Source organism: Gadus macrocephalus, chromosome 4 (genome assembly GCF_031168955.1).
Source record: "Gadus macrocephalus chromosome 4, ASM3116895v1".
NCBI lineage: Eukaryota > Metazoa > Chordata > Actinopteri > Gadiformes > Gadidae > Gadus > Gadus macrocephalus.
The window spans coordinates 14225999-14248281 of NC_082385.1; the positions used below are offsets into that span (position 1 = coordinate 14225999).

At 46.7% G+C, this 22283-nt stretch overlaps 1 pseudogene; it reads left to right on the plus strand.

The window, feature by feature from the left end:
• Positions 1-16347, plus strand: part of LOC132454872 (netrin receptor UNC5D-like) — a 74001-nt pseudogene extending 57654 nt beyond the window's left edge.
• The last annotated feature ends 5936 nt before the right edge of the window (positions 16348-22283 follow it).

Genomic DNA, 22283 nt, shown 5'->3' on the forward strand with positions numbered 1-22283 from the left:
GTGTGTGTGAGTGTGAAGGTGTGTGTGAAGGTGTGTGTGTGTGTGGGGGGGGGTGCGGATGTGGCTGCGTGCGTGTGTGTGTGTGTGTGTGTGTGTGTGTGACACTGCAGAATGGAGGGCTATACTTAGTCTGCTTTGCGCCCTGAGACAGCGCAGTGATGACACCCTCTCCTTTTGTCATGACTGCTTAAAGTGGCAAATGTTGCAAACACGCTGTCGTTTCCTCTCCTCCGCTCTCGAGCACCAAATAAACATTCATAACACTTTTAGCGGGGGCGCCCTGTCTGCTGTGTTAGAGACATGCGCATCGCAAAAAGAAATGTGTTCCTGCGCTGCTGGAACGCAGCGTTGATGCCTCAGAGCGGAAGACGTTAAGTCGGGTTAGTTATTAAACTGTCTCCGTCGACGTCCTTACCCATAGCTCGCACTGGAGATGTTAGAGTCGGCATCGCCTGAGTCTTTGGGAATCAAACTTTTGAACCCCTCTCATTTTTCCCCCTGCTGCACTCGAAGATTAGTTGAATAGGTTTTATAATTACGCTAGGAACTCATGGTGGTGTAGAGGAGGAGGAGTAGTGTAAGAGGAGGAAGAGAAGGAGTGGGTAGTGCTGGAGGAGCAGAGGGGCCTGCGCTCCATCGGGCTCCGACCAGAAGCTGTCAGTCAATCTCCTCCCAATCTCCAGAAAGCCGAGGAGAAACCAGAAGCTTCCTCCCCCTGTTGTGTGGCCATCTGCGTGAGATATGTTTCCTCTCTATCTCTCTCTCTCTAACTCTCTAACTCTCTCTCTCTCTCTCTCTCTCTCTCTCTCTCTCTTCTCCCCGGCTCCCCGCCGGTCTCAGATGTCCTCCGAACTGCTCCTCTGACCTTCCCTGCCGAGTCGGGGTCGTCTGACGGCCTTCTCAGAGGACCCCCGTAGAATAATAAGACCACGCTGTCAAACTCCTACCCAGCAGATCTAATGTCATTCGACAGGCAGGACATTCATTACAATCTGAGCGCTTCACAACACATGCCGCTTCTTCTGGGAGTAGGTGAATGTGTGTGTTATTTTATAGTCTCTCAGGGTAACAGCGAGGATGTAAGCATCATCCGTACCGGTCACAGCCGTTAGAGAGTAGCTTCATCAAAGGAGTCGTACCGCGACAGAGGCTGGCGTTGTTGTGGACCTTGTGAGGCTTTTTACCACATCACTGACCTGTTGGAGCACCTGTTTTTCTGTTTGTAATTGTGTTGCTTAAGGTCCTCATCACTTTTTCTTCTTCATCAAAGGAACAGCTATCTTGTTGAGGTAGGTGAGGTTCACCTTGCCATTATTCGTGTAGAATCGCTCGCTTTTAAATATGTTATGTTTTTTAAGAATTATCATAATAACACAAGACATAGTCAATCAAGGACACAAAGCGCCACAAAGGACAGGGGATGAAAGAGGAGCCGAGTGGAGTCCAAGGCAGAACCACATTTAACATTTATGCTGCAGTAAACCAACCACGACTCTCCATCTTGTATTGACATTTTTCCCCGAGACGTCTCTCTTTCTCCCTCTAACGATTTTAAATAATAACCAGCGTCTTTAATCACTGCTCAGCGCAGCAGGCTGGCGGATCAACAACGGCCAAACAGCGGCAGGTAACCTCGGCGACTAGATAAGCATGGGGGCGGACCGAGGCAGCTGAAGGTACCTCCTGTCCCCGGTGTGTGTGTTAGATACACACACACACACTCAGGGCCCCATTGGCTTGATTGGCTCCCATGTCAGAAAGGGCCCGTTTCTGACACGACCCAAGGAGAAGGAAAAGGCTGCTCTCTTCTGAATGTGTAAAGATGGGGGCTTCCACCGGCGAGCCGGCCGAGGAACGACTGATCCGCTCACCTCTGGAGGAACGACTGATCCGCTCACCTCTGGAGGAACGACTGATCCGCTCACCTCTGGAGGAACGACTGATCCGCTCACCTCTGGAGGAACGACTGATCCGCTCACCTCTGGAGGAACGACTGATCCGCTCACCTCTGGAGGAACGACTGATCCGCTCACCTCTGGAGGAACGACTGATCCGCTCACCTCTGGAGGAACGACTGATCCGCGAGAGATTTCAAAACGCAAAAAGCACACAATAAGCATCACAACATGCATCAACAAACAATAGAATAGGCATACAATACAATAATCCGAGGCCTCAGACGGAAGTTCGCCCTGCGTCTCTCTAAAGCTTGCAATAAACCAAAAGCCTTTGTTAACCAGATGGTAATCTGTTGATTGAAGCTCCCCAGGAGGTCATAAAGGGGTATGCGGCCGTGCCTTATGGAACCCTTTGCTTTTCGATGCTCTCCAGGGGTCAAGAAAACAGGCCCAAACCAACAAAAGGCAGTACCGGAACAGAATGATTTACATTTTATACGACCCTGAGGAAGGGCAGGGTGGCATAGTGACCATACACGGAATAGTAAAACAAACCTAAGTTCATAAAGAAAACGAACAACATGTGGATTTTCCATCACACCGGCAAGGGCCTGGCGACAGCAGGGTATACACAAGAGTTAGTGTGTGTGTGTGTGTCTGTGCGTGTGTGCGTGTGTGCGTGTGTGTGTGTGTGTGTGTGTGTGTGTGTGTGCGTGTGTGTGTGTGTGTCATGTTTGTTTCCTCTATCTCGGCCCTCTACGTGTGTGGTTGTGTGTGTGTGTGTGTGTGTGTCCAGCCCAGCTGTATGACTGATGGTGGTCCCATCAATTGCTGCCCGGGCTTTAGGGCTCCCAGCCACGACCGGGCCCCAGCTAATCTGTCGACAGAACCGGACCGCCCACCGACCCAGCAGGCCTGCTTGGCACGCTGTGCTGTGAACGCCTTTCCTCCGTGGCCACGCTGTCCATTAGTCTGAGGGCTTTAATATTCCTTTATCTGCGTGACAGCCGGACTCGGACGAGGCGTCTATAGGTCGGAGTGGGTTGATGGCCTATTTATTTTATGCTCGCCCCTCACCTCTCTCACGCTGTTGATTCTGTGTGTGTGTGTGTGTGTGTGTGTGTGTGTGTGTGTGTGTGTGTGTGTGTGTGTGTGTGTGTGTGTGTGTGTGTGTGTGTGTGTGTGTGTGTGTGTGTGTTTTAAATATACCTCAGAGCGTTTAAGCTTAGCTTTGTGCTTGGTGCAGATATTGCTGGCTTTGTTTGTGCGCTTGTGTTGTGTTTGTGTCCACACTGTGAAGCAGGGAGGTCCGTGACTCCATCTCACCGTCTCACCAGCAGCTGTTTGCTTTATAATTTATTAAGAATGACGCTACCGCCCAATCAGAGACCCCTACTCCTCTAGCACCACCAATAGGGGGTTTTAGATACTTCATGGGGTGTGTGTGTATGAACCAATTACCTGTACTCTATGTAATATAATGTTTGGCTGAGATTTATAGATATATGTACACAAGCATGATCCCAAGACGGTTCTGACCTTGGACGTTCTGTGTGTTCTGGCTGAAGAACAAGTCCTAATCAACCATGTCACACAAATGTATATGCTGGGGTTGTTTCTGAGGCATGCTGAAATATTGACCTGCCAGGGCTCTTAACGTCTTAAGAGCTTAAGAACAGCCCCCAGAAGTGCCAATAGCCCATTGTTTATAATTTTTTTTCCAAGGGAGCAGAATCATTCCATGTCCTTCATGCTTCCCGATGCGTCAACAGGAAATGCCAGACGAAAGTGGTGTGTGTGTGTTTGTGTGTGTGTGTGTCGTTCCTACCTATTTCCATGTGTCCCATCTGTATTCCTTGTCTATGTCCGTGTGTAGCGCTCTTCTAGCATTGTGCTTGTATATCTCCATCTCTTCTGTGTCGTATCGAATCTAATCTGTTTCTGCTCCAGGGATCAGACCCGGCGTCTCACACCTGTCTCCTTGTCTTTGTTGTCTCTCCCCTCCCCCCCCCCCCCCCCCATAGCACGGCGCCAGAGGACGAGGTCCTGCTGAGCCCGGAGGTGACCTACGGCCCCCCGGGGCTGGACCTGTCCTGCCCCCCGGGGCTGGACCTGTCCTGCCCCCCGGGGCTGGACCTGTCCTGCCCCCCGGGGCTGGACCTGTCCTGCCCCCCGGGGCTGGACCTGTCCTGCCCCCCGGGGCTGGACCTGTCCTGCCCCGTTGCTCTGTCGGTGGCGCACTGCGCCGACCTCAGCGGCCCCGCCGACGCCACCTGGGCCGTCCGTCTGAAGAGGCGGACCCCGGAGAACAAGTGGGAGGTAACCTTACCCTCACCGCTAACCGACACTAGGAGTTAAGGAGGAGAGAGACGACCGGAGCGCTTCTTCTTCGAACCCCTCCCGAAGTTTTGGGAGGAACGCCAAAATAGTGCTCTGGACGTCTCTCTCCTCCTTTTGCACTCAAAGTCAACTTTATTGTCAATTCCTGAATATGTGCCAGGCATACAGAGGAATCTAAATTGCGTTTTCTCCGACCCACGGTGCAATAAGAACAACAGGATCAAATTGGGTAAAATAAGACATATTTGCAAAAAGCTAAGTCATATTTACAATAAGTGAGGTGATTCGCTTTGGTGTTTATGAATCGTCGTCTTCTTTTTGTCAAACCGTGTCTTTTTATTGGCGTTGGGGTGGGGTGGGAGGGGGGAGGGGGAGGGTATTGACTGCAGAGCCGTGGTTTCGGCCCCAAAAATAGCCGTAGCGTTATGTAATTCGGTTGACTTGCCAACACTGTTGACATCAATCCCGCAGAATGCGATGCGGTAGCGATGGGGCAGTGGATCCTCTGAAGTAAGTCCTCAAAGCAGTTAGTTTCAGAACAAGCTTATTATTTTGCATCTATCATGGAAATGGTGTTCCAGCCTTTGAGCTGTCAAGGACATGGAGCCGGCTGCTGTTTAATATTTCAACGGGTAAACCCATAAAGTGACATGGCCGCAATTCTGACTCCCTCTTCTCTGGGCTAATAACTTCGATTGAAAGATGCACTGAAATCTGCAGTCTACGTGATGAAGTGAAGAATTAGTATCCCTGTAAGTTTGGAGATCGTACTATAATCTAACCAGATATATACATGGCGTACACATGTTTGTTTTAATATAGAATCATGTTCCCTCTTCCATAGTTTTGTATTGCTAACATTGCATGTGCATCTGAGTTTTTTTTTTCCAACGGAAATATTAGTTGCAATTGTTTTGGAGGTAGGGTGATAAAGCAATGTGTGAGCTTGCGGCTCCTCACATGTAGCTCCTTCAAACACCTCGTCTCATCACACCCATATTTATACAGAGCTGTGTTAGCATCACCTCAAACAACTCCGAAACACATAGAGGAACAGAGTGCGAGACGATTTTGAGATCAATCTATCTAAACCCCTGTTCATCCATTCATCTCCCATTCATCCATCCATCCATCCATATCACATTCATCCATCCATCCATCTAAACCTCCCACCACCCATCTATTGACATCCATCCATCCATCCAACTGCCATTCTTTCATCCATCCATCTTAACACACATTTATCCATCCATCCCTCCAGCCAGCCATCTTCAATTCCTCCATCCATCCATCTCATATCCATCCATCCATCTCCTACTCATCCATCCATCCATCATTCATCAATCTCGTATTTATTCTTCCATCCATCCATCCAAACTTCCATCCATCCTTCCATCTCCTATTCATTCCCCCCCCCCCCCCAGAGTCACACACTCTTCTGTGTTTTCTGTGGAGTAAGCCTGTGTGACCCCCCCCCGTCCCCCCGTCCCTTGTCAATGTGTGTGTGTGTGTGTGTGTGTGTGTGTGTGTGTGTGTGTGTGTGTGTGTGTGTGTGTGTGTGTGTGTGTGTGTGTGTGTGTGTGTGTGTGTGTGTGTGTGTGTGTGTGCGTTTGTGTGTGTGTGTGTGTGTGTCTGTGTCTGTGTGTGGGTGACATTTACACAGGATGTAATTTGCCAGCAGAGACGTGTCGCACAAAAGGGAGCCATGAAAAAAGCTGTAATTTATGTGTGTTATACGCCATCGGGATAAAATTTAGATGAGAGGAGAAGAAGAGAAAAGAGTCCGGTAGGGGAAGTCAGTGAGGAAGAACAGAAAAAAAGAGGGATGGATAGGGGAGCGAGGGGGAGAGGGAGAGGGAGGATGAAGGTAAGAGACTGAAGGAGGAAGATATGAGAGAGGGAGGGAGGGAGGGGTAGAGGGAGGGAGAGATAGGGCATCTGTTGTCCCTCAAGAAGAAGCAACAGCTCTCTGTCCCTCTCTGTGTGAAATAATGAGCACTTTATCGCATGCAAAATGCATCCAGGATCCCTGCCCCCGGGCTTTACTAACATTACAGCGCTCTCACCTGCTCTCTCTCTCCCTCCCTCTATGTCTCTCTCTCTTTCTCTCTCCCTCCCGTCTCTCTCACTCCCTCTCTATCTCTCTGTCTCTCTCTCTATCTCTCTCGAACCCCTCTCTCTCTCTGTCTCTATCTCTCTATCACTCTCAACCCCCCCCCCCTCTCTCCCTCTGTCTCTCTTTCAAACCCTCTCTCTCTCTCTCTCTCTCTCTCTCTCTCTCTCTCTCTCTCTCTCTCTCTCTCTCTCTCTCTCTCTCTCTCTCTCTCTCTCTCTCTCTCTCTCTCTCACACCCCCTCTCACCTGGCTGCTCTGTGGGGCGGGAATGTCACAGAGAGCCTCCATGCCGCAGGATCGCTTGGAGGACGAGGGGGGGGCGAAGTTTGTCATTATTTTCACTTTATTTCCCCCGATGAAAATGTATTTCGAGTGAGCTGTACACATTTTATGTTGACCAATCAGAATGCAGAACACAACCCTAAAAGCTAGTGCAGCACACCGCAGGCCAGTGCAGACACCACAGGCTAGCCCAGCTCAGTTACGCCTCGCGGTACCACTGCCGAAAGTACCCTTATGGTAGGGCGGGGTTTAAGCCATAAGGCGATAGCCGCGGCAGCTACGTAAACATCGTGATCTCATAACAGCCCGACATAGTGTAGCCTGCTAATAAATCCAAGGAAAAAGTATCACACACACAATGAACAAATAGCAACAATGTAGGACGTCCAAGAAGGACGGTAAACTTTTGCGCGACATTTTCTTCAATAAACCAAGCTTTCGCCGTTGCCCAGAAATAATGGGATTGTTTGCTATTATCCCCCTGTCGCACGGAAGTGTGATTCTATCAACGGACGGCGTGTGTAGCTCGAACTTGCCGGCACCCTTTCAGGCATCTCAGTATCCCAACGGAGGAGTACTGCAAGACGAGTATGACTCAATAAGGCTCAGTCCGGATCACAACCACTTTTGGAGGTCGAAACGCAAACCGCGCCGCACCTTTGCAGACTGAACAGACCTGCACCCTCCGGTGGAAATGCGCCATATGCCTTTTTCTGTCAGCCTTCGCTCCCTTCATCTACGTCCTAAAACGTAAATCTTGACCATACTTTACCTTCCTAAACCTGACTTAACCTTCATTTCTGCTTGTTTTATGCCGCCATTAAATGTCTGGCTGCTCGTTTGGCACCTCTTGCACTCCCTATATCCCTGGAATGAGGGATGCCTCTTGTGTGCTCCTTCTCAAGGCTCCCTCCCTTTAGGATTTGGGAGGTTTTCCTTGGCCCTACAGAGCGGTGGTTCTCAAACTACGGGTTGGCAACCACAAAGCCTACTTTAAAGTCACCGCACGTCGACCCAAAACGACATACTCAGGGCCCTAGCGCACGGTGCGTACAGCTATCCGTCACACACCCCTGAAACTGGGAGGTCTGCGGTGCAGAGTTCACGGACGTGAGGCCACGATTCAGAGATCCAACGACGTGACGCATGTCACGAGACAGGAAACACTCTCCTACTGCTCTGTAGTGAATGTGCAGGCAAACATGTCTGGGCTGTTCCGTTGGGTCATTAGCATGTTGTTTCGTCTGAGGAAAAGTACTTAATTCCAGAACTGTAAATCAAAAAGAATAACTCAACGGGGAGGGGTTTACAAAAACATGAGTTATCTCAGCGAGTAATCATGAGTGTGCTCGAAGACAGAGGATAAATGTTCCCTGTCTCATTATTATTGACATGGGCATGAGAATGCCAACATCTTTGGGTGGGGTCTGGTACCCCGAGGTACCTTCAGAGGGGGGGTCACGGCAGGAACAGGCGAGGTCTTAAAGCCGGTTCAGCACTGGGCCTGGGATTGAGGTTCTGCTTGTTCCAACCCTGCTGACCAGTATCTTGCCTCAACAGGAAGTGATGTCCATGGACGAGGAGAGCACCTCCTGCTACGGCCTCCTGGAGGCGGAGCGGTGCCACCTGCTGGTGGGCCGCCTGGGCCGCTACGCCCTGGTGGGCCGGCCCCTGAGCCAGGCAGCCGCCAAGAGGCTGAGGCTGGCCGTGTTCGGGGGCCCCAACCTCAGCAACCCGCTGGGCTACAACCTGAGGGTGTACTGCGTGGACGACACCCCCCACGCCCTGCAGGTGAGGGGGGGGGGGAGGAGGAGGATTAGAATGATGATGAGGAGGATCATGATGATGAAGAGGAGGAGGAGGGAGGGTGACGAAGAGAAGGAAAGGATGATGGGGAGGAGGAGAAGGACCCCCCACGCCCTGCAAGGGTGAGGGGGAAGGGGAGGAGGAGGAGGAGGAGGATGAAGAGAAGGAAATTATGATGATGAGGATTATAGTGATGCAGAGAAGGAAATGATGATGATGAGGATTATAATGACGAGGAGGGTGATGATGAGGATGAATAGAAAAAGGTGGGGGCGCAGAAGATGATCATGATCAATTCAACAGTTTTAGGTTTGAATGGTAGTCTGAATATTTGGTTGGGGTTCGGAAACGCAAGGTTGATGTTTTACGCACAGTGTGTTTTAGGATTATTTTGAGGCTCATTGTTTGGTATATTTACATTAACATGAGAAGTTGCTTTTATCCAAGGTAGGTCGGTACTCAGACCACAATGCTCACCACAACACATTACAAAAGGGAGGAAGGACAAGAAAAGTCCAACTGCTGTTCTAAGTTCTAAAGTTTCTAAAAAAGTGTATGTTTCAAAAATCCCACAGACACGGCAACACTGTGCAGATCCCTCATAACAGCTCAAACATCACAGTGCACAACTCAGCCAAGCAGAAGTCTCCGGTCTCCTCCAGTGTTCAGACGGGGGATAGAGGGGGATTCTGCAGAATCATCTTCAGTGTATTGTGCATACACACAAAATACTCAATGTATTGTGCTTACATACTGAATACACATGAACATGCATATTTATACAAATATCTTTCAAATTTTTTTTTTTATTATTATTAATATTATTATTATTATCATTTTATAATTATTTATAATTCAAAGTGCATACTGAGTGTGCACTCAGTATGCACTCTGAACTGTAAATATTTTAAGCAACATATGACATTGTATGTTGTTTTCACGTAATGGAATAGCCTACATGAACCGCTGGTTGAAAGCCTAATCAAAGCCCTTGAAAAGAATAAAATGGAAAATGAACAACTATGGTTGGTTGATTAGTCCGTAGTTCTCATTGACTTTCCTGCTAGTGGTAAAGCATGCATCAAGTCCATACATTAAATATGAAGGGAATCGTCGGTGGGACAGCAGGTGAGGAGTCGGCGACGGGAGGGCAGAAGAGCAAATCGGGAGTCGGGAACTGACAGACCGACAGGAACTCGACGTTGGGCGGGAGGTCGTGCAGGCGAAGGGTCGACAACAGGAAGTCAGGCAGGTGGATCAGGAGACGAGGACAGAGGAGCAGACTGACCGACAGGGACTGGACGGCAGGCAGGAGGTCAGACAGGCGAGGGTTCGTTAACAGGCAGAGTGGAGTAGACGAAGTCAATCGGGAGTTGTGGTAAAGCTCTGAATGAAACAAGAGACAATCTGGCAAGGACTGAGTGAAAGGAGAGGATTGTTATAGGGGGAGCACAGGTGAAGGTGGTTGGGTTAGTTCGGGGAGATCAGGGTGGCAGGCAGGTGAATGAGAAAACCAGGGGCGGACCATGACACATATCTGCTATGCATTTACAGAAGAGCAGGATTTAAATACACTGTGATATAGATATAGTCACGTACCTGAGTTCACCGTAGCATACGATCCTCGTGGCTTGCATTTCATCACAAGTGGTAGATAATTAAAGGCATTCAATTCAATGCAGACAGGAGACTCAGGAGAGACTGAAGCTAGTGTGTTTGTGTGTGTGGGGGGCATTGCTAGCGGAGGGGGGAAGGGGGGGGAGATACTTATGTAATTGAATTGCCTTTGTTCTGCTCAGTGATTAGATATGAGTTGCGCGTTGGGTCACCCAACCAAACGCTTCAATCTTGGAAGTTTACAACACATGAACTTTATCTGGTTGTTTCTCCCCCTCCTCTGTTTAAAATGCGCCTGTCTAGTCCGGTGAATTATTTTGGAAAGTTGCACAAAATATGTTAAACACTTTCCCTCACATTTGCCTCAATGTGTTAAATCTGTGTTTTAAATCACCCTTTAATGTATCAAAAAAATAAAAAAAATAAACAGTTATAGTCTTCTGCTTATAATGATGAAAGACAGATGCATTTAAAATCCCTAAAACAAAAAATAAAACGCGTTTTAAATAAAAAAATTCTGTGCCAATCTGTCCCTCTTTCTGGATGAAACGATCAACGCACTCGCATCCTCCCCTCTTCAGCGCACAGACGCGCGCTCATGTTTCATTGTGCAGGCCTGTAAACGAGATGATGTCTCCTGTTGTTGAAACCCGAACCTCCGTATTGACGAAAGGAGATTGTCTTAAACGACATTACCATATGGATATCGCAATGAAGTGCATTCAGACAGCGGGTAATTATATCTTTGCAGCGAGCGATGGTATTATGATATTGATGCGTTCCAATTTGATTCAATGGCTTTTTTTTTGTTGATATATACATTATATTGTCAGTCGGAAAAAGTAGTGTTGTCATTTTTGGGAAAAGTTGTATATTATAGGTTGTTTAGTCAAGGTTTCAGGGGATTAGTGGTTAAGTTTAGGTATGAGGTGTGCTTGTACGTTTATAAGGTCGAAGGAAAGAAAAAGCCAGTGATGATCTACAAGAAGCATTCTTCTTGGGGAGGTCAAGAGGTCAAGTGTAAGACCTGAGATCATTTGTCAGGTCTTACATGCTAAGAACAACTGAATATTTCAAAAGAGAATCAGAGGAACAAAGGATTTCCTCCATGGTCTGAATCACACGAATAAAGGTCATGATCGCTTTAGTATTCACTCAAAACGACCTGTGAAAGGATGTCTAGATTAGTAGCCTACTACTAAAACTGAAATGTGCTTCTGTAATAGTCCTCAGGAAGGCCTTTGTTAGAGTCTGACCATAGCCGTAGGAAATAGGTTAGAAAAATCTACACCTGCATTGGGCAGCTGAAGCCAGCATACTGCAGTCATTCACACCGGCCATTATCAGACTGTTAAACAAAAGAAGATTTAGGCCTAGTAGCAGTAGTTTGAGTAGTAGTAATAGTGGTAGTAGTAGTAGTAATAGCAAAAATAATAGTAGTAGTAGTAGTAAAAGCACTAGTAGTAGTAGTGGTAGTAGTAGTAGCACTAATAATAGTAGGAGTAGTATTTCTGGCAGTAGGTAAAAGTAGTGGTAATAGTATTATTTATTGTAATTATAGCATGTCATCTTCTCTTCTTTACCATCGTGAACAAACATTATGTATTCAAAAAATGTGAATTCAATGTCCACATGTTTCAAACTGTGTTTATCTGTTCATCCGTCTAACGGCGGAATAAAAGGTTATTAAAACATGGACATACAGTCACAGACATACAAACTTACTCATCCATGGGCTGATAAACATAAAAAAACACAACCACTCCTCCCATCAGTTGGTGTGAATGCTGAATATGGCGCAGCCCTAAAGCTCCTCACAAACGGCAGGTTTCACTTAGAAGATAAGATTGAACGTGAATCGAGCAACAACTTGTATTTGTATTTCTTCCACTGAGTTATTCCGTCTCTCAGTGAAGAACGGTTAGTTGTACCTTTCTGTTGCTTTTAAGTCGGGTTAGGCTCAGCTAGCGTTTCGTTTGTCCCCGTTCTGCGATAATTGATTTCCCTTGTGAGACCCTGGCCCACGAATCAACCCCTAATGTACCTGCTCGTACACTTTGCATTTCATCCCTGCTATTCTGAGAGAGAGAGAGAGAGAGAGAGAGAGAGAGAGAGAGAGAGAGAGAGGGAGAGAGAGGTAGAGGGAGAGGGAGAGAGAGAGAGAGAGAGAGAGAGAGAGAGGGAGAGAGAGAGACTTTGATAGTCGTGAGCACTTTCCAGTCTGAGCTCGCCCCTGTCGCCACAATGTAGAATCACGCCTGTGGTTGGTGGAGTTTATTACACACATGCATTATTGATATTAATCAGTGTTGAGCAGATGGACTATTTCCCCCCTTCCGATTTATCTTGCTGGTTTAGGTCGGTTTTGTCTCTCTCTCTCTCTCTCTCTCTCTCTCTCTCTCTCTCTCTCTCTCTCTCTCTCTCTCTCTGAACAGTTGTGACTCGTTATTTTCAATCTGCTGTGCAATTATTTTTTTTTGGTGCTTTTTTAATTATTTGTTATCACTCTTATGGTAACGGCACAGCATGATATGTTGATAGATGATAATTATATTCAGACTTATGTTTCGCCCATACTTTTTTTTTTTTGGTGCTTTTTTAATTATTTGTTATCACTCTTATGGTACCGGCACAGCATGATATGTTGATAGATGATAATTATATTCAGACTTATGTTTCGCCCATACATTCCCATTCTCACACATTGACCGAGACACGAACACCCCCCACTCATCCTAGTGATTTTTCGAGGAGTGTGTGTGTGTGTGTGTGTGTGTGTGTGTGTGTGTGTGTGTGTGTGTGTGTGTGTGTGTGTGTGTGTGTGTGTGTGTGTGTGTGTGTGTGTGTGTGTGTGTGTGTGTGTGTTCCTCCCCCTGATCTGTGATGTTGATCCCGCCAGTGACATCTTATTTGTGGATTAATCCTCTTCCAACGCTCCCCAACCCCCCGGACGGGGCTCCCTTCCTGGGGAGCGCTGGCTCCTCATGGGCCGTACGGCAGCCATGACTGGAGGCAGCGGTTCAAAGGCGCTCTGCTTCTGAGGCTCCAGCAGCGCTAACGATGCTGTCAGCCCGTCTCTGGTGACACCCTCGTCTCGGCCGAGGGCCAGAGATCACCATCGTTTTAAAAACAAGAGCTAGAACTCGTCCCCCTTTGAAACAGATTGGACCGCTCCGAATTGGTCCGGCCTGACCTTGTGTTGCCGCGTTCTCCGTGAGCACTAAACCTTTGATCCCAAACGTCCAATGAAAACCTGTTTAATCGTGGAAATGACTGAAACGGGCGTTAATGAATGAAGGGATAATAAAAAATAAAGTTTTTTTTTTTTTTCAACGTTTGATTTAAACAAACACAAAGAAACAATCAGCCGCTCTGTTCTTATTAAGTCTGACCCTGTCTCTCTCTGTCTCTCTCTCTCTCTCTCTCTCTCTCTCTCTCTCTCTCTCTCTCTCTCTCTCTCTCTGTCCCTCTCTCTGTCCCTCTCTCTGTCCCTCTCTCTCTCTCTCTCTCTCTCTCTCTCTCTCTCTCTATCTCTATCTCTATCTCTATCTCTCTCTCTCTCTTTATCTCTCTCTCTCTCTCTCTCTTTCCTCTAGCAGGAGTTCTCGTTCGCCCAGGTGTGGGGCCGGGACCACCACCCGCTGCAGTGGGCCTTCTCCTTGGAGCGCCTCGGCCCCCCGCCCACGCCCCCGCAGCTCTCCTGCAAGATCAGCGTACTGCAGGTCAAAGGTCGCGAGCAGATCCTCTAGGTGTACACGCCGGCGGCGGAGGTGAGCCCAGAAAGTGGATTATGAGAAGGGGGGGAGAAGGGGGGCATGAGACGGAGAAAGAGGGAGAGGGTGGGAGAAGGAGGGAGAAGGGGGGAGAAAGCAGCAGCATGTGTTTCTCTTTGAAAAGCCATGGAGCAAGAAAGACAAGACCTCGTTGTTAAAGACACAGTTTTCAAACTAGATGTGGTTTGGTCTGATTGTTGTTCCATTACTCTGAAAATCTTTCTCCTTCATCTTCCTCCTACTTTTTCTTTCTCCTCTTCTTTGACTAGCAGAGTGAAAAGGGGCTGATTCCTCTCTTCTCCCCGTCCCACTGTCCCCTCACCTCCGAGTCGGGGTCCATCGCCTTCAAGATCCCCCCGTCCATCCATCAGCGCATCTGTGCCACCTTCGACTCGGCCAACTCCAAGGGCAAGGACTGGAAACTGCTGGCCCAGAAGCTCCACGTATACAGGTAAACACCACATAGACAGGTAAACACCATGAAGACAGGTAAACACCACGTAGACAGGTAAACATCGCATAGACAGGTAAACACCACTTAGACAGGTAAGCATCACGTAGACATACACCTCATAGACAGGTAGATACCACGTAGAAAGGTTAACACCACGTACGCAACGCAGGGTTGATGCTTACTTCAAGGCAACAGCTGTATCTTATTTACCATTCCTGCTGATTACTGCACAGGATGGAGCAGAAGTCATGTTCAACAGCCACGTTCGATGCTAATCTGTTTACTCAATGCTTGGGCGATATAAGGACCGTTGTCATGCCAACAAAGCAAATTCTTTTCTTCGGACCAGAATTAGATTGAGAACTTTTGTTGCGTGTAAGTATATTTGTTTATGTGAGAAAGACTCATAATCCCAAATCCTAAATCCCTATACCACTGTATCACTATCGCAAAAAGTCCCTATTTTGCAAATGGTCCCCCAATTGAAATACAGACTTACATACTGGCTTAGGTACATGGCTTACTCCATGTACCTAAGTGTAAGGTGTTGTTGTCGGACAGACATGTGAACCATGTGACCCGGAGGTCTGCATCGCATCCAGCTCTTCAAGTTTATTTTTCGTCCGTTCTCATTAAATCAGCAAAACACTAGCACACCGTCGCGCTGGGGCTAGCTAACAATGCTGCTCATGACTCGCTCGCAATGTCTCCTCCACCTGGTTACAACTCGAACAATGTGGTTGTGACGGGGTGTTATCGTTTGAGAAACATGATGTTAACGATTCCGAACGGAACAGCGGCCTCGTTAGCAAGTCACGCTGCCCCCGGAATCACGAGCGCCGTTTGCCCTTAATCACATTTTTTATTATTTTTCCTATTCTATTTTATTGCTCATCACTTAATTGGAAGGCTCTGGGAAATGTGAGCATCGAAAGTGTTGCCCTGTACTGACGCTGTATTTACGAAAGAGATGTAATTCGGATTCTTACATGGCAACACCTAGCGTGGCAAGAGTAGCAAGAGTTTAACTGCATGTGGAACCCAGTAAAAGCCCACCAGCAGGGGTAATAAAGTAGTATGTACCTTGTTAAGCAGATTTTCTTTGCAATTATTTCTTCAAGGGTGCTCTAGCTTCATTAAAGCGTCCTCACTTTAATGTTCAGAGGGTGGGGCGTCGGCAGTCAGACATTGGGCTAAAAGTGCCCTCTGCTGGAAGCAGGTGATAATTCGATCTGAAATAAAGGGGATTTGATTCGATAATGCATTTTTCCCTGTAGGAAATTCAAGTGTTTATGCGGATCCTTGCAAAGGACTCATATAGTAATTTCAACGTAAAATTTTATTTGATAATAAACGCAATCTCAGCCACTTTCAATTATGGAATAAAATACATAAAATCCTGGAAAGGAAACAAACCTCTTATCTAGCTAAAGTACGTCAGCCACCTTGATGTTACTTTCATTTGGAATACTGTTGGAAAAGTTTCAACATACAATATAAAGCAGTATAATGTGACGTTGTTTATTTTTGCTCTGACAGCAAAAAAGTGGATTTGAACGGCAGTTATCTCTCTCTCTCTCTCTCTCTCTCTCTCACTCACTCACTCACTCACTCACTCACTCACTCACTCACTCACTCACTCACTCACTCACTCACTCACTCACTCACTCACTCACTCACTCACTCACTCACTCACTCACTCACTCTCCTCCACCCACCCACCCTCTCGTCTCTCCCCCTCCCTCTCTCCCTCACTCACTCGGTCACTCACTCACTCACTCACTCACTCTCCTCCACCCACCCACCCACCCACCCTCTCGTCTCTCCCCCTCCCTCTCTCCCTCCTCCCCCCTCCACCTCCCCAGGAACCTGAGCTACTTTGCCTGCCAGAGGAGCCCGTCAGCGGTCATCCTCTTTGTATGGTTCACGTCGGGAGGACCCAGACCTCGGTGGGGGACGTTTAAGGTTCATTATCTCTGGTGAGGATCCCGTGGCGGCGCTACAGGAGGAGGAAGAGGAGGCGCAGGAGCACAAGGATGTTGGAGAAGGGATGCCGCCGTGAGGAAGACGAGGGACGGACAGAGAGGGAGATACTAGAGGCTTTGTTCCGCCTGCGGTGTCGGTCACTCTGAGCCGCGTGGCGCAGCCACACGGAACAGCTCGGAGGAAGAAAAGGAACGCTGAGGTTCTGCACTTTGTTTTGATGTCGAAACAAAAAGATAATAACCTCTGCTTTTGTCCCAGCGGAACGCTACGCTCCGACACGGTGTACGCTGGGGCAGGGATGAGAGGGAAGAGAGGACTTCTCTCGGGGGGGCTGGGAATACGGTTCAAGAATACTAAGAAACATGTGCAGCTCGGACCGCCTCTCTCTGAGCCCCTGAGCCCCGGACCGACCACACTATTTATTTCTTGGTGGGGGGGGGGCTGCCAAAATTGTAGTGTTTTATGCCTATGGTCGCATTGTTTTCATTCATTTTTTATTGTGTTATTCCGTGTTTCTAATGTTACAAAGACAGAGTGAAACTCGGCAAGACTCACTAATCGACTCCGCTCTGATAGTGAGTTAATCGAACCGTTCATCCGACCGTCAAACACTAAATGGATCACTCAGTGAAACGGAAGAGGGATTTGTGTGAGCAGGGATTTTGGGAAGCATTATAATATCATCTTGCGTTAAAAATAAACACAGTGTCTCTCACACACAGGAACACATGCGTACACAACTCTCAAACAGAAAGCAACACACACACAGGAACAAAACAACAGTTTATCTCTCTCCCAGGAACAAAAACACACACACACACACACACAACGACAACTCTCACATACACGGAAACACACAAACACACACACACACACACACACACACACAAACACACCCATCCCATCAACTAACTAACTCTCAGAATACTAGTCTTACATAGATATCATGTTGTTGCGTAAAGTTCTATACTACTGCAGATTATACCGTTAGCCGTCGCTTTGCTTTGAGATCTTTTTGGTCAGTGCTTTTCCATTAGTGGTACCGTGCCTTTACTTCGCAGAGGAACACCTTGTGTATGCCCTCATCGGGATTCTACTTTAGAGGAGCCTCGCTCAGATCCACTTCCAAGATGTGGTTTCTCCTTGGAGATATATCTCCTCCGATTACCTCCCCCCCCCCCCCCCCCCCCCCGCTCCACCCACACACGTTCTCCCACCCCGGGGCAGGGCCCAGTACCCCTGCAGAACCCTCCAGAATGTATTAAGACCAATCCCCAGATTTTAATCCTAAATAACTATGATGAACATGTATTTTAGGATTAAAATCTGGGGATTGGATTTTGAAGGGGATCTGAAGAGGGGCCGATTCCTCTCTTCCAGCCTTCAGCCTTCAAGATCCCCCCGTCCATCCAACAGCGCATCTGTGCCACCTTTGACTCGGCCAACTCCAAGAGCAAGGACTGACAACTGCTGGCCCAGAAGATGTGTATTGCCTCCTATGTTGTCTCTGGGTCCACTTTAGAAAATTAAGATACTTTTTCACCATCGATTAATGGATGATAGATGGCAATCCTCATTTATTTATATTTTTTTGATATGTATTTTTATAAAAAATTAAATAAAATTTGATAACAGAATAATTGCACCCAATCTGAATCAGAAAATGTTCAACCAATTCATTCATATTAGCCTTGATAAACCATTCATATACAACTTAATTAATGACAAAAAGTTGCATATTAAGTGTTCAATCCATTAACTTACAATTGATGACGATCTATAGAGGAAAATTATTGCAACGGTATATCTAATGCTCCCCTGTCTGGAAAAAATGTCATGCCCTTTTGATTTCTTAAGGTCAAAAATGTGTGTGTGTGTGTGTGTGTGTGTGTGTGTGTGTGTGTGTGTGTGTGTGTGTGTGTGTGTGTGTGTGTGTGTGTGTGTGTGTGTGTGTGTGTGTGTGTGTGTGTGTGTGTGTGTGTGTGTTTGGTCTTACTTTGTGTCCTTGTAAATTGCCAGGTTTTTGGGTAACACACGGTTTCCATGAGTAACACACTGAATTAAGTTACTAGCCCGTAGCTCCACTCATAGGTAACAGATGTGGGCTTCTGATGGTGGCATTTGGTACGGTCCCAGCCCATTTTTAAATCAGAGGACGGGATGTCCCGAAGGATGAAGAATGATTGGCGTATCTGAGTAAATAAAATCCAAACTATTCACAAACATAAATGATTCACTTTGTGCCCATCATGGAAGCTATTTGATAGGTAAATAGCGGCATTTTACGAGAAATATTTGTGAGTGACTCTTGGCCTGTTTGGTTATACTATTTAGCAAAGGTCACGCCAACAACGACATCCAAATGTCAAAATGACTATTCGATTGATGGACCTGCCTGATATTTATAATTGTTCAGTTCCCATCTCTAATGGCATTGATTTCATCTATGCATAGATTAGAATTACAATTAATTGATTTAATACACACAGACACACCGACAGCAGAGTCAACCTCCTTGCTGAGTGCAAGGAGCTATGGATCGAACTAGCAACCTTGCGGTTACAAGACAACTGCTCTACCTCCTGAACTAAGCCGACCCATGAATGGAGTTGTCTGTGTTTTGACCACTGCTAATAGTGCATTTGTGATTTCTTGAGCGAACCAATTCAAAATTCTGAAGAACCATCTCATACTATTACGAAAAGGTATCCTTTCCATTTATTCCACAATGTTGGCGTGGCCAGCTGCTGGAATGAGTTGATTGGTCGACTGCATCCACTGGTCGGCTGGGAATATTTTGAACTAGGTGCCCTTCAATTTTAAACAATTTAGAATTTGAGAGCCAAACACTTTCGTCAACAAAGACGGCTTTGAATTCCATACACCGTCTCTTGACAAATTCCTCCAATATCAATAAATCCAGGTGTATAAAACCCATCCGTCAACACCAAGTAATGAGCACATATTTAAACAAAGCCCCTTCCTACACCGTGAACCATAATGGACTGCAGCGACCCCTGGTCGCAGGACCCTCGTCATGCATTACGTATTTCCCCTGCTTGCCAGGTATTCTTCAGTTTCACTTCTCCTGACCTCCTTGCACCATTTGAAATCACAGGAGTACTATTAAATCAATTTACATTATGTTCACAGCTGAAATGTTTCAGCTGTGACCCTCCCTAGAGACACATACTGCCAACTTGAACTTTCCCTGTGACTTCCCTGTACTCAAGGTGAGTGCACTGCTTGTCTTTGCTATATCGAAATCATACTTTTTACTGGATGAATGCAAATTAAAGTGTGCATAGGTGGCTTTTGACAAATCCATGTCAGACATGATTCTTTTGCGAACATGTAAGTGTAGCTAGCTTTTGAATGACCCTATTATTGATAGATTAAAATTGCCATTAGCATAGGTTACTGTATATCTAATGTGATTTAGGATTTGCAGTACTACAACTCTCAAATCCTCTAAATATGGTGCAGCATTGCCAACAAAAGATTATTATGATTTATAAGTGCCTTAGGATAGCCATTGCGTTTGGGTTCCTCACAGGTGGTTTTACTTACATGTTGTTAGTGGATGTCCATTTCATCCTAATGTGTGCATAAAACCTTCAGCCTGCACTGAGTCAGTTTTATAGCGTTCAGACAGAGTTGCCAACCGCACAGACTACACAAAACTGTTGAGTTATTTCTCCAGTGAAGTAAGGATATTGATTTTGTTTTCAAGTTGCCGACTGTCAGGGCCTTCAGGTTATTCAGAAATGTCTGGCATATCCAAATGAAAAATGTAATATATGATTAAGAAAAATGCATCAGAGTTGTAAAAAGGGGATCGGTTTGGGGAAATGTACAGGGAAAAGCTTGCATGTGTTTTTCTTCATCTATAATGTTTTGTGTAGTTGTACCTTCTGTATGTCACTTGAATCTGCAGTTAATAGGCAGAGTTAGGACTTGGCAATCATTTAGATGAAGAACGTCAATACATTCTAACAGATGGAAATATTGGAATAATCAACATTCAATACCATATAAATATTTCAGCATTTTTCTGGGGTTTTCTAGCCGACAATGTGATGTGCAAATGCAGTCAATCGTTGAAGGAAGATGATGATTGGAGGGAGACGAGTTTGACATCTGATCTGGGACCACATGACATCTTGACATGAGCGACAGCCCAGGGGTATTCAACCCCGCGGTGGGCTTCTGACCGGCTTACTTAGGCTCTCGTCGGCACTCTGCTCGCATTCTCAAAGTACAATCAATTATTTATCTGTCTGTCCATCGATTAGATATGTGAACTAAAAGAAGGGGCCTTCCCTGAATGTGGAGCCACAGTGTCTGAATATGGATTGACCTCAGGACGGACTGAACTCAGCACGGACTGACCTCAGCACGGAATAACCTAGACACGGACTGAACTCAGCACGGACTGACCTCAGCACAGACTGACCTCAGCACAGACTGACCTCAGCACGGACTGACCTCACCGCCCGCCAGCCAGCTAGCCCCCCTGGGTAAAGCCAATGCTGGTTGGTATGGAGCAGTGTCACAGTACGACCCCCCCCCCCCCACCCCAGGCTTTTAGCAAATTCGATATGTATGCAGAAACCTAAATTAAGTACCTCACTTGGGTACGTTTCAGTAGCGCTTTTCAAGAGGTAGTTTTATGGTGCTTTTCCACCGGCGGGTACGCTTCGGACCCAGCACGCCTCAGCCCAATATTGAGGGTGTGGTATAGCCCAGCTCAGTTACAGCTCATGTTTCCAACGCCGACAGCACCCTTATGGTAGGGCGGGGTTTAAGCCGGACGGCGTTAGCCGTGGCAGCAACGTAAACATTGTGACTTCATAGCAGTCCCACACAGTGTAGCCTGCTAATAAATCCAAGGAAAAGAAGAATGCAACACAATGAAAAAGAGCACCAATGTAGGACGTCCAAATAGGATGTCCAACTATTGCGCAACATTTTCTTCAATAAACTTTCACCTTTGTCCAGAAATACCTTGAGGGTACTGTGTTTGATTGTTAATATCCCCCAGTCGCACGGAAGTGACTTTTTTGTCGACCAATCAACGGCGCGTGTAGCTTGAACTTGCCGGTACCCTTTCAGGCGTCTTAGTACCAGATCGGAGGAGTACTGCGAGACGAGTCCGACTCAATATGGCTCAATCTGGATCACGCTCGCTTTTGGCGGTCGAAACGCCACCCGTGCCACATTTGCAGACTGAACCGGCCCGCACCCTCCGGTGGAAATGCGTCATTTTATCTTTTTCTCTTAAGAGGTCAAATTAGAAGGGAAATGTGGACATAAAGGAAACCACAAGCAAATTACAATTGGAAGTTTTGTGCAAAGGTCATCTGGAGTGGAGCCCCCCAAAAAGCCAAACAAATGAGGTTGAAAAATGTTAAAGGCACCCAGTGCAACTTTCGAGGCTTAAAAATAAACATTCAATTTCTAGTCTTTTTTACACGTAGTAAGTTTCAATAACTCCATACCATTACATACCGACATTCAAGCAGCAAAGATGAGACGTCGTTGTGTGGTGAGAACTGATAGAAAATCGATAACAACAACAATGCCGCCATTTTCTTTATTTTTTGTAACCTACAATAAATAAAGCAGGCTTCCAGTCAATGGAAAAATGGCTTCTCCCCACCGGCGATTGTTGTTGTTTACGATTTTCTATCAGTTCTCACCACACAACGACGTCTCATCTTTGCTCCTTGAATGTCGATATGTAATGGTATGGAGTTATTGAAACTTACTACGTGTAAAAAAGACTAGAAATTGAATGTTTATTTTTCATTGAATGTTTACATAAAGTTGCACTGGGTGCCTTTAAGGTTGGGTTCACCGGTCTGGGTAATGTTTGGCCGCGGGTGCAGGATAATATGGTGGTGGGTTCTGTGGTTGAGTAGAACAGGAAGTAAAGTAAAGTATTGTAATGACGGCTTATTGAAATATGCTGCGTTCATACGCATCACACAGAGGGGGCGGTGTTAACTC